We start from the raw sequence: 22,441 nt of genomic DNA on the forward strand, positions 1-22,441 counted from the left end.
GTAGCGTAATATTGAGGACAATGTTGGTGAGCTTGCTGAACGTTTTTCCAGTATTAAGGCACTCCCAGTCGATGTTTCGTGCATTAAAATCACCGGCAAAAATGTTATTCTTTCTGTGCCTGTTCATTTCATCCTCTAGCTTTTTTAAGTATTGGGGAGTAGTTTCCGGCGGTGTGTATATGGCGTAAACATTACAGCTGTTACCCCAAAAGCTTATCTTGACGCACAATTAAATATTCAATCTCAGGGATATCTTCCAAGAGGTGGGCAGAAATGCCATTTTTGATCCGGATTGCAACACCACCACCTCTGGTGCGCCTGTATTTTCGGACCACTGTATAGGAAGGAAGAAACATATCGTCACTTATTTCATCAAGTAGCCAAGTCTGAGTCGAGACAGTAATATGAGGATCATGCTTCAGTAATAAAATTTCCAACGCATCAGTTTTATTTTCGAAACTGCTGGCATTAACAAAAATCAGTCTGAGCTGCTTATGTCACCCTTGAGGAGCACGTCAATCCTTTGAGTTTGAGGAATTGTTTAGTTCGTTCGTTGTGAGAGTGCGAAGGGAGCTTTGGGGAATTTGTATGCGTCTGTTTAGGTATTAAAGCCAATAAAAAGTATCGCTGTCAATCTTAAGCTTATCGTGGATCAATGAAGTTCTTTTTCCAAGCAGCCTGTCTTCTTTACAGCTGTCCCAGAGGAATCTTCTTTTTTTTAGTGTGGAAGGGGAATAATCGTTCTGAATGTAGATGTCAGACCCTTTCAATTTCTTGCAGTTTGCAAGAATTGCCTTCTTTTCACTGTAATCCTGAAGGTAAATTATCACCAGTGGTGTCCTTTGTTTTTTCCTAGCCTATGTATTCGAACAATAGACACACAATCCACACCCAGCTTGCCTTGAAATACTTTCTTGAAATATTTTCCTTCATTATAGATCCGGTTTCGTCGGCTAACTCCTTTATCCCGTAGATGATCACATTGGAATGCCTGCTATGGCCCTAAAAATTAGTCAATTTGTTTATCTGAAAAGTATTCGCTTTCTCTAAAGATTTCATCGGGTTTTCTACTTGACCGGCCTGAACTACGGTTGCAGATGAGTACAGGAGTTTAGTTTGCACGTCCTCTAGAGTACGTTGTAATGTGGCGAGTACACTGTTTATGTTGCATAGCTGCACTTTCATTTCAGTTACATCTGTAAGGGTAGCTTTTTGGCCTTCAAGCAGTTGGCCTTACAGTTCCTTTTGTGTCGGTCCAGGATTTGTTTCTATATCACCCCAAAGAAGTAACTTGCACACCTGTAAGCACTCGTTAGCAAGGCTAATATACCATTGGGGGCATGGTAGGACGACAATGCAACGATGGTCACTGCTAATTCTGCTAAATGTCACAGCGGAACCAACTTGCACAACGAAGAGCAGGTGCCTGGGCAGCATCGGTGTAGCTAGGGCCGGGTCCGCCGTGCCCACTGATCAGGTACACAATATATAGTTTTTCTCGCATTGTTGTATGCGTCAAGCTTTCTTTAACTGCCTTGCACCGCTGCCTGCATATCTGCTACACGATGTTCTACCTCGTGTAATAACGTAATCAAAAATGTGCACATATCGCCTGTCTCCTTCCTTGCGGGCTAGGCCGCATTTATAGGGCATTTTCCCGCTGTGTTCTAGGCAGCACTGGCTTGGCTCACTGGTAGAGTAGCTGACTTCCGCTCAGCACTCCCGGGTTCTACCCCGGAAGGAACTGGAGTTACTTTTCTAATTCCCGGTGATCGCTGCTACGGACACCGGACACCGCCGGCGGACACCGTCACTAACCGGTACGGCTAGTGGTACGAGCCCATGAGAGCTTCAGCTCTAAAAAAAAAGCAATCGCTTGCAATCACTTCTGTGCAAAATATTTTGACTGAAGTTGCAAGTTACAACCCTGCGAAAATATTTCACCAAGAACATAAAAGTAATTGGTTACTTTACTTCTCTCCCTATTCACAGCGTAGGCTGATATGTGATCGTCCCAATAGCAGCTGGCGATAGTGTCCGTAGCCGCCAAAAACTGACGGCACACTAGCGCTGTAGTGCCTGTGAGCGCGTATGGGGCATGCTTTTTCTGGTGCGTGTTTGTTTTTGTGCTAATTCTTTGGCGAGCCTCTATCCAGTTTGCCCGCCCGATCGAAAGGACCCTTCCGTATTCATTGATCTTCATCATTATCATCAAGAGATGAAACACCGTACGATAGTAATTATGGTGTTGATGATGAATATTGCCACTTTCTTGAAACGCGATGGTGCCACCGTCACCTAGGCAGCTTGATTTATGCATGTAGGCAATGTATATATTTTTAGCATTCTCGCACACATCTATTTAAACTTCTTTTTCAATTTAAACATTCTTTAACTACCTGTCACAATTTATCTACATCTACGTACGTATTTGCCGCAACCTGTGCATCTCCAGCACTGCGTTCTACCTGGTGCGAAAATTCACGGCGTCTTTTTCTTATGCCTATGGTCACCTGAAGGCGAAAGCGTAAGTGCCGATGCAGTAAAGACGAACACCATGACTCCCTTAATTCGGCTATTCTACTTCGTTTAGAAATCCCTCCTAATTTCCTTACTCAACCCCTAATTCGCATAGCTATCCCTCTAATTCACTTACTTCGCATAATCATCCCTCTCAATTCGTTGAGTCGTCCTCCTAAAGCGCCTCGTCATCAATCTAGATTATATTGCCTATGACTCCCCTGCGCAATCCCTTTAATTCTCTTAGTGCACCCTTCTTATTTGCCTTATAATGCATTTTTGTCATCCATCTTGCATCCTTATGGGGGGTATAGGCCAGTGATGATGATAGTGTTTGTACGTTTCTTTTAATCGATGCGTTCATCTCCTCATGACCGCGCTTTACCTGCCTACGCACGTAAGCGGACGAGCGTTGTTAAACGCCCGGGCGCCTGAGAATATATAGTGGCTGAAACTGACGCATTTGAAGCTTTGCTAGCTCATGACGTTAGAAATTGTAATGTTGTTTTTACGGGCCGAAAGCCCACTTTGATTATGAGGCACGCTATAATGAGGGACTCGGACTGATTTTACTAATTTGGGGTTCTTTAATGTCCACCTAAATCAAGAACTGCAGCGCGTTTTGTTCCTTTCTTTCTTCTCCCTTTTTTCTTCTTTTTCTATTTGCCTCCAGTCGAAATTCGACCACAGAATCCGCGATTGAATGGACGAGCTTATGCACTAAGCTACCGCAGCTGGCATCACACACAAAACAGGCTCCAACGCCCACTTATAGAGTTAATAGACAGTTTTAGTGCAGCGCCACGACGATACGTACGCAGCACGCAAGCGCTTTGCGTGACGTAGGCGCGCGTGTCACGTCAGGGCTGTTAGCACTGGGAAATACCTACGCACGTAAGCGGGCGAACGTTGTTAGACGCCCGGGCGCGTAAGAACGCGTTGGCCGCGGCCGCATCGGTCGGACTGTAGACGCTGTTGATCTCGCCACATTATTTAGAGGCAGGCCCGTTTATACTCCGACGTTACAGGCGCGCGGGCGAGCGTCAATCGACGCCGGACGCGTCAGGACGCGTTGGTTGCGTCCGGTTATGTTGGCTGCACCAATGCGTCGAACCACCGGTCGAACGCTGTTGTTCTCTTTAACGTGATATAACGTGTGCGCCCGCTCCCGCTACGTCGGACTGTACTTAGCCCTTAACGTGTGCGCGCGTTCACGCTACGTCGAACTCTATTTAGGCTTTTAAATGAGTCTACATTTAATACGGATGCAATACACGAATCATGTCGAGAAATATAAAAACTGTGTACTCGCTATCTTGGGTTGGCACGGTCACTTGCGACGAACTGCGCCCACTGGAAGTCGAGCCTTTCGCGCAAACAGCGCACACAGAACACTTTCTCCAAAACAAAGTTCCTATGTTTGCTTCGCATTCCCAAAGTGGAAGATCCGGGATTGGCTTCTGCGCGTTGAGTTCAGGCAGCAAAGCCACATTGTAGGCCATTTAAAAGTACAGCCTTCCGCTGGTTGCCTTTGACGCCACCATTTCGCGGAACTCTTTTGCCTCGCGCTGTTCCGAACCGATACGAACCACGAGAGCAGCACGCAAGCCTCCCCACGTACGCACGCAAGAATAATCAGGATGCGTGCGTACGCACGCGCTCGCGTACCCATCACATACCGTTCGTGCTGCATTCTGCACATGCGCACTTTGCAGAACGTAGCGATCTGATGTACGCAACGCTTTTGCTTACGCAACGTGCGCATTACTAAAACTGTCTAATATAACCAACTCTAGCGCCCATGCAATGAAATCTGTAACTGCAAGGACGCTGACATGCGGCTACTCTGCGTTACCCCGCATGCACCGATGACAAGATGCAGATCAGATGAGACGCGCAATTAACGCGATACGGAGCCTCCCTTCATTATGGTGGCGCAATCTAGTTCAGGCGCCTGCAAAAGCTTCTTCTAACGCAAGACCAAAATTAACTAAATTTCTTTTGTAAACTGCCATTCAATATTTCTCGAAAATACGCGGAATGAGCTTTACACGTAGTCCGTATGGACGTCCTCGTGTAAATTCTATAGCTTGTGTATCATATATTGAATATTGTTCGCCTGGCAGCAATGGGAGGCAGGAACTTGCGGCGCCTTTGCGGTTGCCACATTGCGCAGATTTATTCAAATGTCATCATCATCATTATCATCAGCCTGGTTACGCCCACTGCAGGGCAAAGGCCTCTCCCATATTTCTCCAACGACCCCGGTCATGTACTAATTGTGGCCACGCCGTCCCTGCAAACTTCTTAATCTCATCCGCCCACCTAACTATCTGCCACCCCCTGCTACGCTTCCCTTCCCTTGGAATCCAGTCCGTAACCCTTAATGACCATCGGTTATCTTCCCTCCTCATTACATGTCCTGCCCATGCCCGTTTCTTTTTCTTGATTTCAACTAAGATGTCATTAACTCGCGTTTGTTCCCTTACCCAATCTGCTCTTTTCTTATCCCTTAACGTTACACCTATCATTCTTCTTTCCATAGCTCGTTGCGTCGTCCTCAATTTGAGTAGAACTCTTTTCGTAAGCCTCCAGGTTTCTGCCCCGTAGGTGAGTACTGGTAAGACACAGGTGTTATATACTTTTCTCTTGAGGGATAATGGCAGCCTGCTGTTCATGATCTGAGAATGCCTGCCAAACGCACCCCAGCCCATTCTTATTCTCCTAATTATTTCCGTCTCATGATCCGGATCCGCCGTAACTACCTGCCCCAAGTAGGTGTATTCCCTTACGACTTCCAGTGCCTCGCTGCCTATTGTAAATTGCTGTTGTTTTCCGAGACTGTTAAACATTACTTTAGTTTTCTGCAGATTAGTTTTTAGACGCACTCTTCTGTTTTGCCTCTCCAGGTCAGTGAGCATGCATTGCAATTGGTCCCCAGAGTTACTAAGCAAGGCAATATCATCAGCGAATCGCAAGTTACTAAGGTACTCTCCATTAACTTTTATCCCCAATTCTTCCCAGTCCAGGTCTCTGAATACCTCCTGTAAACATGCTGTGAATAGCATTGGAGAGATCGTATCTCCCTGCCTGACGCCTTTCTTTATTGGGATTTTGTTGCTTGCTTTATGGAGGACTATGGTGGCTGTGGAGCCGCTATAGATATCTTTCAGTATTTTTACATACGGCTCGTCTACACCCTGATTCCGTAATGCCTCCATGACTGCTGAGGTTTCGACAGAATCAAACGCTTTCTCGTAATCAATGAAAGCTATATATAAGGGTTGGTTATATTCCGCACATTTCTCTATTACCTGATTGATATTCAAATGTGTTTAGCGGTAAAATCATTACGATCTCATGCCTTAGTGTGCTATCAAGCTGCGTAGTGCACAGGCAAATATACTCCACTTTGCGAAGCGAGAAGTCTAGAAGTTCTCAATAGTAGAAAAGAAGATCGCCATAGAAAGACACGGGCTGCGGGTATTTTACGTAAATTGTATTTGATTACTATTCGTGTATACGCAGTTCCGTTCGGGAAGTGAAGAGAAACTGATGTAGACATTCCAGCGCACCTATGCAGTTTGTCTAACGTACCAAGAGTGTGCTTTTCGTTAAGCAGCTGGCTCCATTGACGGTACGGTGTCGCTTTGTGCCTTCTTACTTACAAAAGCTTATTCATTCTTCTAGGCTTACGCGTTTAATCATAGAGAAGTAAATTCAACAAGAACTGGCAACAGGAAATACGTCGTCCCTAGTGTTCAACGCATACTTTAGCTGACGCGTGCTTCGAAAAAAAAAAAGAACAATATGAAATTACTTTTGTGTAACGTACGAAGAGTGCACTTTTCTTTAGGCTGTGGCTTCATTGACATTTCCAACTTGGTCTCCGTTTGATTCAATGCGAAAATTCATTGACTTTTTTCGGCTTACCCGTTTAACCACAGAGAAAGAAATTAAACAAGTGGGGAGAATTGGCAAAAACTTGTAACAGGAAACACGTCACGGCTACAGTCCATTCCATACATTAGCTGACGGGAGCAGTGCAATAAAGAAAGAATTTGAAATTAATTTAGAGTGCGCTTTATTTTCAATATATTTTTCCTCGCTAAAACAAAAATTTAACCTATAAATGAACTTATATATTGCGATTAATGTTCATGCTTTAACTGGCAACAAGTTAGCGAACCACGTACGCGTCACATGCTGCGTCACCTCCAGAATCGGCACCAAAGCGAGCTAGGCCTGCTGCATATGTGAAGTTCGCCTCTTCGGTGACCCATATATTTTGGATGTAGCCTTGTTTTGTAACATGTCGACGTATTCTTGCGTTCGTTGTACACTTCGACATGGCGCGAATACACTGTTGAACAACAGCAAGGTGAGAAATTTCGTTTGAGATCCTGCGACGCATTTCAACCAATTAAGCTTTTACGGCACGGAACCGAGACTTGTGATACAGTAAGCGAAAGGCAGTTCAGCTCTCATGGCATGGTTGAGTTAATGACTCATACTAAGAGGTGGTCGCGACGCTTTCTATGAGCCTCAACATTATTTTGGTGTTTTGCGGTAGTCTTTGGGCAGGCTCGCCTCGATTGGCTTAGAGAGGTGGTTAGTTTCGCGTTCACTGAACATTACTGGGACAAATGTTAGCGCTATCTCGGACCTTGAACACAGCTGCAAATAATTTCGTTACTTTTTGAGAGACTTTGGAGGCACGACCAGCGCGCCTGGCGTTATGACGCAGTCAGCGAAAAGCCGCTTGGTCGTGGTGAAAAAGTAAGTAAGCAGAAAGTAACTCTAGAGAAAAGGCTCGTCATGGCGCTCATGCATTGAAATCTGCAACTGCAAGGACGCTGCCATGTTGGTACTTTGCGCGCCGCGCAGGTGTCGAGGGCGAGATGCGATTCAGAGGAGACGAGCAATGAACGAGACACGGAGCCTCCCTTCATCATGCTGGCGTCATTTAGTTGAGGCGGCTGCTAACGCATCCTTTCACGCAGGATCAAAACTAGCGAAATGTTTTATACACTCTAAGAAAAATCCCGGGGAAAACGGGAGTAACTGCGCCGTTAGTCCTAAAAAGGGCGCTTTCGTCCCTCAAAGGACTAACTGCATGAATGTGCGTGCCGTGTGCAAATTTCGGGGAGTAAGTGTTTAGTCCCTGGTCGGAAAGAGAGCAATGGGAGGACGAACGGCAACAGTTATTCCCCGGGTACTTAGCTGTTTTCGTCCGTGTCATGGAGCGATGCGGCGAAAACCGTATTGTCTATAAATCGTGAATGGTTCGAAGTTCATGCATTGTCTATTGAACTGCATGCAAAGCAGCGCCTTGTCTCTTCGTGAGAAAATTACGTGAAACTTAAAACTGGAATGTGAAGAGGCATGTCTTTCGTGTGCACCCCATAAGTGAGCGATTCGCATTAAACGCGCGCAAGTCATTGATAGACGGCTAGATTTTCTTGGTCAATAGTACCTGAGTTTCTTCCGTTCCAAGGAGGTTGGGAACTGAAGCGATGTGTACCTCGAACGGCACACGGTAAGCGATAGAGAAACTGCCCTTCTCTGTTGTCTTCGGTGCGCCGTCTGAGATTGCTACACGTATACATGGCGTAGTGCCTCAGTTTACATCACCCTAAGAATACTCGGGCTGATTTCTTTTCGCAGTTGCTTATGGTTGGAAGTGCACTCAACGTTAGACTCTCATTGCATAGCTTGCGCAAAATACGGAATCGCTTTTATATTGCCGCACTTGCGTTCCCATGCTTAACCTTCCCTAAATATCCAGTTTTGTCAACCAAGCGGCGTGGTGGAGTGGTTAGAGTACCTGACTTGTGAGAGAGGGCGTGAGGTCGAATCCTACTCTCGGGCATATTTTTCGCCAGCTCATTAATTTTTTTTATTAGGGTATAATTGCCTAATTTCATTAATTCCACCTTTGCGGAGCATCGGAACGAATTACCGTTGCTCCCTTGAGGAGCATCGGGCAAGGGCAACTGTTAGTCCCCGAAGGAGTAAGTGCATGGGGAGTAACAGTTCATCCCATGTCAGTTAGTCCCCAAAAGGACTAACCTCCCTAGCCCTTTTAGTCCTTTTTTTCTTAGAGTGTATATGGCGGTTCGATATTTCTCAAAAATATATGAAATTAGATTTACACATTGACCTCACAGATGTGCTCGTGGAAATCCTAGTTTTCGCAGTATATGTTGAATATTGTTGGGCTGACAAAAATTGGAGGCAGTAACTTACTGCCCCTTTGTGGTTGCCACGTTTTTTCGCACAAATTTACTGGGTGTTAAGCACTAAAATCATTACAATATCATGCCTTAGTGCGCTATCATGCTACTTAGTGGACACGCTTATATAGTGCCTCAAGGCAAACGAGAAGACTAGCATTTCTCTTATGGAAATAAGCATGTCTCTGTATAAAGATGCGGGCTGCGGATGTATTTGTAAATGCTATTTGATCACCGTTTGCATTAAGCTAGAAACCTTCGGGATCTGAAGCGAAATTTATCCAGAGATTCCAGGGCATCTATGGAGTTTGTATAATGTACCAAGAGCGCTCCTTCTGATTGCTGAGTTAGTTCCGTCAACACACTGGTCTGGCTGTGTCGCGTTCGAGTAGCAAAGTTCGTATATTTCCTTAATAAATCTGACGGCGTGCGTAGGTGTCCTTTGGCATATTGTTAAACAGGCTCTTCATTTACCTTCGCAGATTCACAGTTTTTCTCTTATATCAAAGGGGGCAACAAGTGGTGGCCACTTCATACATCAGCGTGATACATCCGCCTGGTTCGGCTACCACCGACTTCAGCATCTGCATCGGCGTGCTTTCCTGGGAGGAAACTATATTCGCGGACAACGTTCTGCGGCAATGAAGGGAAACCTACAGAGGCAAAGCGTGCTCAAGTGAGAGCGCTTAAGAATAGAGTCGCGTTTTTCCATCTGTGGACGAGAAAGCAAAAACACTTTATTAAGAACAGTTAAATAACGTAAACGACACCACTGAATGTGAACGTTCAGTTATTTCCCGCCTTATCCCTTCCATTTCTCGGAAAACGCGAAACCGTCGCACGTGGAATCTACGTCGATTCAGCGTCGGTTTGTTCCGAGCTACCAAACATTGTAACGGTGCTGCAGTCACGATAATGGTGTTTTTCCATAGCAGCAAATATATAGGGTGGGGAGATAAGCGTCACTGACATTCGATTTATTTTCGTTTGGGTTTAGGGCTACACACATCGAAAATACTGCACGCCGTAGTACCTGCTTTTAGGCAGCATACGACTGTCGTGCTTCAATTTTGCAAATGCGGTATTGCCTCTAAAATTGGTAAGCAAAACGTGCTTAAAATATTTTTGCTACTTGTGGTCCATACTCTCCACGCTGACTTCCGTACTGACAGCAGATGTGCACGTGCGCTTATCACAAGTTATCAGTGCAACACCCAGTGTTTTTTTTTTTTTTTTTTTGCCCAGGAAATAAGACAGCGTTTATACCTGCTACATTCGCGATCTCAGGGAACTAAATCGAAGGGGAGGCGGTTGCAGTTTCCAAGGCGGCTGTGCTGGTGACTAAACATCACCCCCACCCCCTTCCCTGTGATCTTCCATATCCTGCTCTTCCATGGTAGAATTGGGGACGGGGTAATGACAGAACGTCTATGGGCGCCGGGTGCGAGACGACCTAGCTACGCCACTGTGGAGGGTGCTTCAACACTTTTCACCCTGGTATGAGGCTCATAGGAAATTCTTTCAAAGAATGCTACACAACTTATGAGAATTCCACAGTGGCGAGTTGCTGCTCCAAATTTTTCCTGTGGATCGTGAAAACGTCGCTTCTATCGGCGGGTTGTTGCGTCCCTGGTGATCATAAACAAGGCTTTCCTGCGTTAATTCTTACTGTTTTTCGTCAATGGCAAGATGAGATTTCTTTCCCCCTTCGGTGATCAAAGCTGCAGTTTAAGCTGGGCACAAGCCGGCCGCTGTGACTGCACTTCAAATTTGAACCTCCTTGACGGGACCTCACTAAGAAATGCTTTCGACTGTTTCTGCGGCCCCTACCGATGTATAGCTTGTCTCCGAGCTAAAGTTCTTAGTATTGGACAAAAGTATGGTCAACGTATGGTCAAGCGCGACGAGCGTTCCCTAAGAGGGATCACATGACAGGGCATTGCTTGTGCATTGGCATTTGGTTAATACTAGAAATATATCAATAAAATGTCTCTTATGAGATACATAATCTCATTTTCCCTTTGAAATATCGGTTGTAGCGAGGGAATCACTTTTGTTCTGCACCGATTACCGCTATTACCTATACAGTATAAGTTTTCATATACCCAAGTGCAATGTTTTATTTTTGCGTGCTTGTTGTTTTGACGGATAGTGAAGAATTATTATTATAATTGGCCATTACAACATCAGCCTGGTTTCACTGAAGGCGTAAGGTGGAAATGATTTGATGAATGCGAACTCCTCGCTTTTGTATTGGTATTTATTGCGAAGCTGTGTACCGCTGCCATCCAAGGAAATTCCCATGTCGTTGGCGTGGTAAGCAAAAGACTCCCCATACGTGTGCCGATCCCGGAGATTGCGCAATGCCGCGCTGACCCTCGGCGGAGGTGCAGTTCACCACTAAGGGGCCCACATAGACAGCTTCGCTGGTCATCCTACTTCACAGAGGGGAAGGGCACTGAGTTTTCTTTAATGCCTCTTCTATTGTGCCACTGCCTTCGTTAGCCTGCGGCGCTATAGCGTAAAGCTATTCCAAACTCTTCTATTCCAATTCTGCAACCAGCCCTCCACGACAAAACAAAAACTTTTTGAGCCACCACCTATGCTCCTTTCTATCCCGCTACGTGACGAAATCTTCGAAAACGCCTCGTCTAGTATTATATGCACACGCTGATTATGCAGGATTAAACGGTAATCCGTAACTGTCAGTGAATGAAAAAATTAATGCCGTGCACTTGGTCACGCAAAGCATTTTACAAGGAGGAAAGCCAAAGCGAGTTTAGGCAACAGTCATATTCGAGTTGCATTGTAGTAGTACAACAGCAGGAGGTCCCATAGTTCTGAAACTGCCAGGGGGACCTCCTATTATTACGTTAATAGGGTATTATAGAAAGATAGCAAGAAAGTACGGTCATGGGAACATAATAACTAAGCAAGGTGATCATCTATAACAGGAAATTGGATACGTAAGTTAATGGTAATGCTAATCATTCAAAAAAACATGCCAAATTATTGAAAGCGTGCGAAGAAGCAGATTAACAACGAATATTAACAAAAACAATCAACCTGACATGACAGACCAGAGTCGTTTTAATATCAGTAATATTATTTACTTATAGAAAAACAAAAGTTATACAGCAAAATGACAAACCTATAGGTTGTTAATTAAGGAAATAAGATGAGTCGGTCATTTCCTGAAGGAAATATTTCTAGGTGCGCGATGATTATGTCTGCACCTTGTGTGATCATTTTATTTAGAAATGTAATGAATTCCGCATTGCTATGCCAGAGAACGGGGCTGTGAACTTGCCGTAATTCGTCCTTATGGCAGGTAAAATATTATTGCGCAGGCAAATCCGGGTGCTGCTGTTATTAGTAATGTGTTCAGGATCAATGCATTCCATGAAGATGTCGTGTGCGATGATATACGAAATGATGGATAGTTTATGACGGAATAAATGTCGTAACAAGAGAATGTTGAGTTTAGGAAACAGTGAACTGCAGGACTAATCAAATGGGCTGAAATTCATTAGCCTCGCAGCTTCGTTCTGAAGCCGCTACAGACGTTCAATATGCGTAGAATACGTATTTTCACATGAAGATGCACAATACGAAAGATGGCTATGAATATGAGCAAAATACAAAAGATCGTACGACGTGAGTTGGGAAATAAGTTACAGTCTTTACGATAACGTAGATGCCAAATGGAATATTTTTCACATGTGATCGGGCGTGTAGATGAAATGTTAGTTCAGTATTTAAGATGACACCAAGGAACTCCGCTTCGTCGAAACCTGTATGACGTAATCACCAATGTAAACAGTAGGTAGGACCTCGATTGAATGTGGTTGGGAATGGAACACCATAAATGTCGTTTTATTGGGGTTTTTGTGCAGATGATTATTTCAGCGCCGTAAAGTAATATTGTTTAACTCGATGTTAAAGTTAGACTGGACTGTGGCGACTGATGTACTGAATCCGAACGTGGTTGTTTCATCAGCGTAAAGTATGCACTTGACCTTAGCAAGAATAGCGGGTAGGTCATCATTAAACATAAAAAATAAAAGTGAGCCTACAATTGATCCCTTTGGGACTCCTACGATAATTTTCTTGGATGATAAGAGATGGCCATTAACCTGTAGCTTATGAGACTGGTTACTGACGTAGTCTCTTACAAAGTTTAGTGGAGGACCAGATATGCCAAATGATTCGAGTTTAACAGGTAGTATGCCATGGTTTATTGTGTAGAATACCTTGGTCAGATCGACGAATACGGTACCCACAATTAGGCCACTGTCAATAGCTTGCTTGATTTCTTCAGTTAAAGTAGTAAGTGTGAGTTCAGTTGAATATCCTTGTGAATATACGAATTGCTGAGGAAACGAAAGGTTAAAGTTCTTTATAGGAACCGCATTAATGGGATGTGGAAAATCATTTCAATCGGATTACCAAAAAAAGAGAAGGCTACAATTTGGCCTGTAACTCCCTTGTGAAATGAGATCACCTTTCTTTTTGAAAGCGTGAACCTTTCTACCACCTTTAAGACAGCTCGGAAACACCCTTGCAGAGAACATTTCGTCAATGATTAGTGCCAAAAATGAGGATGCTATGCGAAATTAGGTTTACTTTACAAGGATCAATGTGGTCTAAGCCAGAGCTTGTAGTCTTCAATGATTTGATAACCTGGTGAACTTGATCTGTAGTCGTCGAATGCTGATAAAAATAATGGCTACACCGAAGTATATCAGATAAAGGACATGCAGGCTGCTGCGTAAAAATGCTAACTATATATATACTGTGACTAAAATACTCATAGTATAGGCAATGAGGAGATACAGGTCCCTGCTATTGCAAGCTTGAAAGTTGCTATGTTGATGGTTTACGATGAAGGGGTGAGCGGCATGGTTAGCGGAAGCTCACCTACGACAGCGAATAAACGGAGGCCGCACGAAATAGCGGCGGTATTTCTGCTTTAGAGAAGATCAACGAGCACACTTATTTCTTCACACTCGACTAATTCACGTGGGACGAAAGCGGCATTGTTCTTAGCAGCGACAAGAGCAGCAGCGAACACTTCTTGTAGGCGAAGGATAATTTTAGGGAAAGTTCCTCAAGTGCGTTTCCCCCATGTTGTGGACTAAGGAATGTTTACCCCAGATGCAGTAATACGGCGCTTCTACTCATGCCTATTAATTTGAGGCCCTAGAAAATAAGAGACAAGGTTTTTGGGACTAGGGCCACGGGTAACGTGATTATGACCGCAAATGTCCGGAAAGATCAGAGGAACAAGCAGCGAATGAACGCCGCGAAAAATTCGACGCGAAATTTCTGTGCCGGCGCTGGCCGAGCTTGTCATCGCGTACGTTTAAAATCATGTTCGGTGAATGGATCTGGGAGTGGAAGGTTCTACGGCTGCTGCATTTTCTCCTTGATCGAAATTCATTTTTAACATGACGGTCACTAAAATTTCCTTGGGTTTGGGTTCCCCTACGTTGCGCTACATGCCTTGAAGGAACGCACACCAAAACGTCCAGCGAAGTACTCGTGTTTAATGTACGTGGCAACAAACGCTACTCTAACGCTGTCTACCTCCTCCAGAAAAATATCGGTGCTCTGGCTGCCTCACAAAAATACGAAACGACGTCTACCGAGGCCAAAGTGCGAGCTAAATGGGCGCGCGCTGGCGCTCGTCTAGTAGGTTTGAACCGCCATTACATTGCAAGGCGCGGTTTTCACGCGCCGTCAGGCGTACATGTAGTTTGACCTTAAAATTTCCACGGCACGCTTCGAGTTGTACGCAGCGCGCGTTCAAAACAAAAACGTGCAACCAACTAGAAATGGAGGCATTTATCACTGTGACGCAATTGATTTCTGGGGCATTTTCGCCCTCGCCGTCGCCTTGGTGTTCGGTATAAAGCCCGTACCACACGCGCGCATGCGGAGGCGCGCGAGCTGGCGTATGCGCTTATTGCACCTGCCAGGCCTCGCGAGGAATGGTAGCTGGCAACCACAAACACGCGCCTCCATGGGCTCAACAACGGGCGTTCACTGGGCTCACTCGCAGACGACTTGGAAAACGCCACTTCGTACTGTGTTATTGACAGCGCTTGAAAATGGTTCGATACCTACAAACGTAAAAGCTATAGTTGGAGAGCGGTTAGATGAGCACGAAAGACAAAGATTAGGCACTTTCTTGCATGATATAAATCGCCTTCACTGAGAGTTGAATGTACCGCGCCGTAGCAGCCTAGCCAGGTGCCCCGACGCGAGGAATCCCAAGCGCTCTACACCAGAGAGCAGCTCGAGATCGTGCCCAGTTGCGACGCGTACGAGCTTTCCCGCACTGCATGCGCATGCGTGGGAGCGCGGATGCGAACTTGGGTGCGTCCGCAAGCTTACGTGTGGCGAGGGCTTAAAGGGACACGAAAGGCAAATATTAAGTCAAGCTAATCTAATAGATTAGGGCTGGATAATCTCTAAGGCTTCAGTATTATTGCGAACAGATACCCAATAATCGACAAATTGAGGTAAATGCAGGGCATGATTAGAGGCTCCGCCGGGACCTTCAAGCACTTGGAAATGACGACATCAGTGCTCAGTTACATTCCTTCCCTTGTATTCAAACACCCATTGAAAAAAAAAATCATTCCTGTATTGTATTATAAAACGAAATTAAACTCTACTTTTCCAGTTCAGTTTCATTTTTAGAAAAAGATGTACGCATTGAAATATCCCGGAAAACCTTTCGTCCACACAGGAGGTCGAAAGGTTTCGTTTTCGCCCAACTATGCACGGCACACGCATTAGCGCTTCCGTAGTTTCGGTATGGCGTAGTGCTCCGCCGCTGTTTCTCGCTCGCGAAACTCGCACAAACTGCAAGTAACGGAGAATTCCACTTCCTTGTGATGTCGCGGGATGCCCGAATGCTCTGCGCCGCCAGACCAAAAAGCAGCTCCAGCGACGAGTCCACTTGGCTTGGTATACAGCCATCTGTCGGGCGCCGTTTTACTCATTGACGGTAGCGAACAGAGGTGATGGCGTATGCAATGTCCCCACTCCCCCGTTTAGTTAGCGGGAGATTTGAATTTCGTCAAAAAGTATTGGGACGCTTCAGATGCAATTTTCTCGTAAACTAAGTGTTTTCATGGTAGGAAACAAGCCTTTCGAAGCTGATGCATTGGTATTTGCACCCTCCACGTCGACTTAGTATTTGGCTTTAGTGTCCTTTTTAAAGTTGAAGCGCAATAACACCGTCGCCGGGCGTGGTAATGCTGTATTTGCGAGTGAAAGCTCGCGAGGGAAGCCAGCGATCGCGGCTCAATCTGGCGCGCTCGATGGAAGGAAGCGGAGAGCAAACGCGCAGTCTTCCTTCGCTAGAAAGACCGTGGGAAGATGGATGGGAGGGAGAGGCGGAGGTCACCACTGTGCTGCGGCGACAACTGCGCATTTCTCGACCGGGCAGACGGGTAAATAACGATCGCTCCTCAATTTGGCTCGTCATATATGGAAAGGAAAAACGGGGAGGGGCGGCTGCGCCTCCGCCAACAAGTACGTACTTTGCACAGCCCCGCACGTTCGCGCACGCCGCGTCTTGAAAGGAATCTATGGACGGCCCATACCTTTGTGTACACTGTGTTCTGGCTGTTCTCGCGTTCAAGTGACAGACAGCGGGAAGGGAACTTCGCTCGCCGCAGCTCTCGCGCTTGCTGACAGCAGCGTCAAGGTAAGTAGTTACCTGGTAGCGAAGCTTCCATAGGAGCCCATACGCTCAAAACATGGCAGTTCATCTGCGGTTCACGGAGCTTAGCGCTATCTATATGTGGAGGGAACACTTCCGGCGGAAGAAAACATAATGTCACGCCATATCCGTTAAAAGCAGAAGTGACGTCATTTTGTTTTCGAAGGCGTGAAATTTGTTTTGTTGGTCTGCCTTTGGAGCTACACATTCAAATGCCCCTCCATTCGACTTGATGGGCATTTCGAGCATTCAGCGCGCGAAGATATGCAGGAAAAGGCCAGCCGTACGGTTGCCAAAATCGCTCCCTTCACGGAACATACTTTCTTTGGAGGCCGACGAAAGCTTTAGGTGTAGAGTGCTGATCCTATCGCCGGATGCCAAGCCCGTTGGCCAGCGCACGAAAACAACCACACAATTATCTGGCGGTCGTAACTCACTCCTTTTGACCGAACAGGTTCAGAAGCGATGAAGCTACCCGCGTCACCAAATTCACACAAACTTCCACAAGCATAAAAGCACAACGTGTGAGGGGCGGGAGATGTATTTTAACAGGTGAACTTTACGAGCGTGCCTTTCTGAAACAGTTCAAGACGCGCATTGCATTTGAAGTGATAGTGGCGTCAACGCCCCCTGTGATGATGGGCGCTGAAATGAAATGCCTTTGCTAATAGTAACGCAACTAAATAAACTTCTATTTTCTTAATTTGTTAATAACATAAAACTGAACAGCAATTTTATTTTCGTTGAATGTATCTGCGTCTCGCTTGAATTAAAAAGAACCTTTTTTTTTCTTTCCCAATGTTTGTTCCCTCAAAACATTGTCGCGCTTCAATCGCTGCTCCCATAACCACATTTGCTGATGTGGGTGACCATTTGTACTGAATCGCTTTTCGCCCGAAGCTTCGCGACCCCTTTGGGTGGACCTTGGCAGCTTTCTGAAAGGTAGTGTCCGCCCTAAACGAGTGGGATGCTTGCTTGGGCGCGCTGACCTGACACCGCGCTTGCTAGTAAGCAATGTTTCCGATATGCGTGGCAGAGAAAACTACTATTCTTACTTCGTATAGCTTATCAAATAATTTGCTATTGTAATCAACACTTCTGGCTTTCGGGAGAAACTGCAACTTCTTTAATCGGTTTTTTTATACCTCAACTGGTAACGGAAAGCGAAGGCCATAGCCATCACTGTCTGTGATAATTTTCGCCAAGTCGGTGTAAGTGCCATCGTTCTGTGTTCAGCTGTTGCTGATGTGTTTTCTCGACGGCGACCCAGTCCATTCAGAAATCTCATGGATTAACAACACGTGCAATGCTAGAAGGTATGTTTTCACGCCATCAGACGTTCACCTCATCTCCACCTCGCACACCTGTATATGGTAGAGGGCAGTTTCGCTTCAGAAATAGTCATTCTTTTCTAATCAATGTTGATACGCACTTGCCCTCAGTTTTTTTCTTGTGGAGTAAATGTCTGCGAACGTGTATTGCTCTAAATAAATAGGCAAGCATAGGCAAGAGCGTTAGAAAAAAGCGGCTTTCATTCCTCCAATCTAGGGAGCACAATGTACTTTGACAAAAAACTTGGCAAACTGAGCGATATACAACTTGTCATCAAAAATCTGCAAGGAACATCAAATATATGAGAAACGTACCTTCAAAAGAATAAGGATCAGATGATCCAGTTACGATACTTTGTCAACGACATTCCAAGTACTGCCAAAGGTTGTGAAATTTGCCGTCAGTTTCAAAAGTAGCTTGATATCCGAAAGAAGTGAAATCTTTGAAAGCTTAGGTTGAGGAACGTGACCAAGTGGATCGCACCACTAGTTAATAAATATAAATAGTTCGCCCAGTGATAAGACCCCTAAAAGTTACCGGCAGCAATGTCTGACTGAATGCATATAGGGGCAAAACAATTTCGATACAGCTGTTGGAAAAAGAAAATACAAAAGGTCGTAGGCAATTTTCTGGTGTCAAATGCGGAATTTACTATTTAAGACGGAGTTACTTTTAATAATTGAAGCGCTGAAAGTTACGTAGAAACCCAGAAATTCCATGCTTGAAGTGTTCTGACGCTTGTCCCATGTTTCAGCGTCTTATATAAGTGTGCAACGAGCATACGTATGCAAAGATGACTCTTCGTTCAAGCAATTAGTTCGTACATTAATTCTATATATACCATTAAAGCCTTTACATATACTATGAATCGAGAAGACCAATTATCCGTGGCCTAGCAAAAAACGACAACAGTTTATCAAACACTTTTACGACACTTTTGAAATGTTGGCGTGGATTGGTGTTCCTAAACAAATGGAGCATTGTCATAAAGGGTACTTCACCAGGCTAGGGCATACAGACAAGTGGGGCGCCTGGATCACGCAGTGCTAATTGTGTGTGCAAAATATCAAGCGGATGCACGGAGCCAGTAGAAGTGGAACTTGAAGAAAGCCCGGGCGTCCTTCTTTTCGAGGAACCCAGCTCTCTGCTAAAGAGTCAAACTCACTAGCAAAAATGCTGCTGCGTAAAACGCGCTGCCTTCTGCATCAATGATTTTGGCACGTGAATATGAAAGTCAACCGATGTAGACAGGGAAGTAAAATAACCTTATGTGCGTCCTGCTACAAAAGAATGAATAGGAGAGAAAAAGAAGGGAGCCGAGAGTAATGACGTTAACATGACGGGTCTTCAACTACAGCCTATTTGAGATGGCAAAGCAGGAATGTCGCGGAAAAAAAGGTGCGCATAACAATGGGGCACACAACGGACATTGTTATGCTAGAAGAATGGAAAGGTGCCACGGGTGCTTGCTGTTACAATTCTGGATGCCAGTCCACGCTAAGGGAGATAGCGTCAACTTTTCCAGTGAAACTGGCCTTCTGACAACGCGGAAATGCTACATTTCAATTTTTCTGATTTCTTGTAATGAACCGTATTGAAATACTGTTACCGTAACGTGGCTCCCTAAATTTGCCGGTGTGTAACCAAAATTTGGCTAGGGGCCTAAGGCATTTTATCTGGCATTGTAAGCTATGCAAAATATCGTGTGCCAGAGCATGTAATTTCGAGATGAATTATATTGTAGACAGGTTTATTTGGAATTTTTTTACATAATTCAACCTATCCCTCCGTTAAGAGCAAAGCGCAGGTGGAAAACTATGAAGGTTTATTGCTTGTACTTTAGAAATCACATCATGTGAATATTATGGAATTCGTCATGGAATCATAAAACAGATTGCCATTCTATAAAAAGGTCAGGCGGTTATATTTGAGACAATTTGATATCAGCTCCCATGCTTACAGAATTGGCTTAGTGCCTCCTCAGCCTACGTAATCCTTTGAGTGCGCCGTAGTTTACTATTTTCTCCCAATGCATACATTGGTGACATTGCGCAGTATGGTATAAAGAAAATTTTAACAAATCTAACCAATTTAGGTACTTGTTTTGTGACGGCCTATGTAGTGGCGTTCCAATCACTCGACATCCCTGTCTCCAAGTTTACTTGTATCAAGGCTTCTTGTCGTAGAGATTTATTATCTTATAGTTCTTATAGATTCTAAGCCCGCCTTGAAACCATTTAATCCATTTCATAAAGTTGCCCTTCTATTTCGGCCCCCAGATTGCAGTAGTTATTGACATTTCTCTACAAAAAGACAACGAAATGAAATTCCTCTGGATACCTCTGCACTGCGTGTGCAAAGCAATAAGTGCGTACGCCGACGAAACAGCTGTCTTGCACTGCAGCACCATCACCATGGATCACTTTTTCAAGAATTGGTAAATACTTACTCCTTGCGCATGTTATACGTAGTATGTATGTATGTATGTATGTATGTATGTATGTATGTATGTATGTATGTATGTATGTATGTATGTATGTATGTATGTATGTATGTATGTATGTATGTATGTATGTATGTATGTATGTATGTATGTATGTATGTATGTATGTATGTATGTATGTATGTATGTATGTATGTATGTATGTATGTATGTATGTATGTATGTATGTATGTATGTATGTATGTATGTATGTATGTATGTATGTATGTATGTATGTATGCACACATGTATGTATGTATGTATGCACACATGTATGCAGGCAGGCAGGCAGGCCAGGCCAGGTCAGGCCAGACCATGCATGGTGGTGGTGGTGTGGCGGACATAGCAGGGGGGGGGGGTGAAGACGAGCGGCAGTAGCTGCGCATGGTTCTTTGCGTAGTTGAGTACATTCCCTGGCCACGTGTGGTATCTTTCAGGAAATCTGCGGCGGGTGTATAATTGGGAGAGCCTAGATGGCTTGTCACTTCACGTGTGCTTTCTTGGCCTGGTGTTGGAGGTTGCGTGAACTCACGTGTAAGACAGGCGTTGAAGCGAGAGGCTGCTCCAAGCGTTTCATTCCTTATGTTTACATTCTTCAATATGACAGCGTTGCTCGTGTTTGACTAGGCGGCGTGACATCGTCTCGCTAATTTATTTAGTAAGAGAATGTTGACTGTGAGAAATGTAGCCGATAAAAACTACGAACATCACTATGCGTAAGTGCTGAAATTTTCACTATCACAATGATGTACTGCGGCTTTTGGACGAAACTGTGAGCTTCTTTATTACAAAAACTGGTATATAAGCATGCACACCTAAATTCGATTACGCAAGGCCGTTTATATGCGGCCTTCTTAAGGGAACCCTCACCGGGCCTCGAGGAAAATTTTGGCTATGCTTCGGAAGTGGTTACGTGCATTCTTAAGGGCATTCTGCGGCAACAATTATTGAAATTGGATCATGAACAATAGAGAAGCAAATATTTGAAATGGTGCTAACCGTTGATTGCAGGAAACGAGCTGCACCGCCCAAATAGGCACGCTCTCCACTTGCGCTGTCTAGTCTCTGCAAGCGAAATTCCGTCCCTGCGTTGTCCCATGCCACGGCCGGAGGATCGCCTGACGGATCGGATGGTCGCTTTTGTTTCTCTCGTTTCGCGCAGCGTGTGATTTGGCGCGCTCTGCACGAGAACACCTGATCAACGCCGTAATCTCGAGCAATCAAGCAGGCGAGACAGGATGAAAGAGCGTGACCGCGGCGCTGTAACACGCGAGAAAATCACATAGTTTCGTTCTCCGCGCGCGCGACTGCGTGATGTGGTAACAGGGAGACGACACCGAAGTACATCTCTTGCCACACGGCACGAAGTAAAATAAAAACATGCGAACAATCGGCTTGCGTGTTTAATTATTGAAAAATTAAATTATGGTTTAACTAGTTTAACTTCGTAGTGGAGGGCTCCGGTAATTTCGACCACCTGAGGGTCTTTACCGTGCATCTAAATCTAAGTACACGGGTGTTTTCACATTTCGTCGCCTGCGAAAGGCGGCCGCCGAGGCTGAGACCGATACGGTGACCACGACGGGTACGTTTCATTATTTCCCTTAACTCTAAGTCACCCATTTCAAGAACATAGTAAACGAATAAATGGTGTCGGCGTGACTAATTTTTGTAGTCACGTGTCACTATGAGCGACATCACAGCGCTGCCATGTACATAGGCGCACTTGCGCGATATATACGTGGAATCTCTTGCTAGGAGGCCGGCGCCCGTCAGGACAACGGCAAATGGCGTTTGGTTTGAAAGTTAAGCTCTTTGGGCTGCACGTAGAAATGCCATACTTAGTAGGCGCGTTGATTAGTGCACGTGCTATACAGTGTGATTGTTACCTGAAAATGGCCAGATCTGGTGAGGGGCCGGCCTTGAAGGCAAGCTCGGTGGTAGTAATAGTTGTCCTAGGAAAGCGTACTAAATTCTGCAGCCCCCGGTTCATGAAACACATTTAAAACGGTGCCGCGCTACTCGAATACGTAATTTACTACAAAAGCTGCGGTTAAGTCTGACGCTTTTGATTTCATATATGCATTATTGACGGCAAGCCTCTTCTTTTCGGGCGGTATAATCAACTGTTTT

This window comes from Dermacentor albipictus, chromosome 9, assembly GCF_038994185.2.
Source record: "Dermacentor albipictus isolate Rhodes 1998 colony chromosome 9, USDA_Dalb.pri_finalv2, whole genome shotgun sequence".
NCBI classification, from domain to species: domain Eukaryota; kingdom Metazoa; phylum Arthropoda; class Arachnida; order Ixodida; family Ixodidae; genus Dermacentor; species Dermacentor albipictus.